The 2,186-nt window shown below is 38.7% G+C and overlaps 1 non-coding gene across 1 annotated transcript; it reads right to left on the bottom strand.

The window, feature by feature from the left end:
• Window positions 1–474: 474 nt before the first annotated feature.
• LOC128287539 (small nucleolar RNA R71) lies at window positions 475–581 on the bottom strand. Its single transcript, XR_008278239.1, has one exon. It is a non-coding gene; the product is annotated as a small nucleolar RNA R71 (small nucleolar RNA).
• Window positions 582–2,186: the final 1,605 nt, after the last annotated feature.

Raw genomic sequence — 2,186 nt, 5'->3', positions numbered from 1 at the left:
ACTTTTTGACGAAGAAATCATTTGTACAGTTTGCAGAAACCAAAGAGAAATAAGGCGAAGCTTAATATACATAGAGAACGAGCAAGAGGACGATACTCAACCCCCAACTGAAGAGATGGCTGAAAACCAAGACAATCAGCTACCTCCTGTAATTGCGGTTAATCAAAATCTTGCTCCACGTACTATGTATGATTATGCTAAACCTTCTTTAACAGGAACTAAATCAGACATAGTTAGACCTGCTGTAGCTACAAATACTTTTGCACTGAAACCTAACACAATTCAAATGATACAATAGTTTGTTCAGTTTGATGGTTTGCAGGATGAAGATTCCAACGCTCACTTAGCAAACTTTTTTCATTGAGAAACAAAGCTAAACAGTGGTTGAACTCATTACCACGAGGGTCAATCATTACTTGGGAACAAATGATTGAAAAATTTCTATTAAAATATTTCCCATCGACTAAAACGACCAAATTACGTAATGATATCTCTTCGTTTGTGCAGATGGACTTAGAAACTCTTTACGATGCATGGGAGAGATACAAAGACTTATTGAAAAGGTGCCCTCACCATAGGTTACTGCTTTGGCTTCAGGTTCAAACATTCCATAATGGCCTGAATCCTTCGACTCGGCAAATGGTTGACGCAGCTACTGGCGGAACCATCAATAATAAAACACCTGAAGATGCTTATGAGTTTATAGAAGAGATGTCATTGAATAACTATCAGTGGCAAGTCATGAGGACAAAGCCAAAAAAAATAGCCGGTGTTTATAACGTCGATTCGGTCACCATGCTCTCTAATAGGTAGAACTCTTGAATAAGAAAATTGATGGTTTTCTTAGTTCTTCACAGGTTCACCTAGTAATACAGTGCGAAGCAAGTGGAGGTGGAACAAGCCATTCGAAATACCAACCTTATGGCCATGCATGGATAACGAGCAGTTAAATTACATGGCTAATAATTCTCGATCTCAAAACAATCCATATAGTAACACTTACAATGCAGGTTGGAGGAACCACACAAATTTCTCATGGGGAGGCCAAGGAAATCAGAGACCACCTCCAGGCTAACAACAACCAACCTACCAACAGGAAAAGAAGCCGAACCTTGAAGAGATGCTCTCAAAGTTTATATCGGTGTCAGAAACTCGTTTCTAGAATACCGAGACAGCACTTAAGAATCAACAAGCATCGATCCAAGGGCTCGAAACGCAGATAGGCCAACTATCCAAACTAAACTCCGAACGACCACAAGGTAGCTTGCCAAGTAATACTGAACTCAACCCAAGGGAACAACTCAACACGATTAATGTTCAAGATGAAGAAGAATTCGTTGAGCCTAAGCCAGAACTGAGGCAAGAAACTGTGGTAAGCAGAGGTCAATGTGAGGTAGGTTATAATAAAAACAAATTAGTGAATGTCGAATATAAACCTCGTCTACCGTACCCCAACGCGACAAGAAAAGACCGCACAGATGAACAATTTGTTAAATTCCTTAAACTCTTAAAAAAAATTATACATTAACTTACCGTTTATTGAAGCCCTATCGTAGATGCCAAACGCAATGAAATTTTTAAAGGAGATTTTAGCAAATAAGTGAAAGTTAGACGAGGCACCGCATGTGAAGCTAAACGTAGTTTGCTCAGCTATTCTCCAGAATAAACTACCTAACAAACTTAAAGATCCAGGGAGTTTTACGATTCCTTGCTTAATTGGTAGTTTAGGTGTTAATAATGCATTAGCTGATTTAGAGGCTAGTATCAATGTCATGCCTTACAAAATGTTTAAGCAACTAGGTCTCGGGAAACCCAAATGACTAGGATGAGCATTCAATTACTAGATAAAACTATAAGATTACCTAGGGGTATTATTGAAGATGTGCTAGTTAAAATCGATAAATTTATATTTCCCGTTGACTTCATTGTTCTAGATATAGAGGAGGATAGCAACACTCATTTAATTCTAGGAAGGCCCTTTTTAGCAACTGCTAAAACGATTATTGATGTTGGCACAGGTGAGCTCACACTTCGTGTGGGAGACGAAACAATCACCTTTCAAGCTCCCAATTCTGGCAACACATCAAAAATTGAAGGTGATCATCTAAACCATTCTATTAAAACTGACCATATGATACAACCCACTTTGCAGGAGATAAGTCTGAAGGAAGTACATGAGCCATTCT

This window comes from Gossypium arboreum, chromosome 13 (assembly GCF_025698485.1).
Source record: "Gossypium arboreum isolate Shixiya-1 chromosome 13, ASM2569848v2, whole genome shotgun sequence".
Taxonomy (NCBI): Eukaryota; Viridiplantae; Streptophyta; class Magnoliopsida; order Malvales; family Malvaceae; genus Gossypium; species Gossypium arboreum.
The sequence above is the reverse complement of the archived record's forward strand: the minus strand, read 5'-3'. Positions and strand labels throughout refer to the sequence as shown.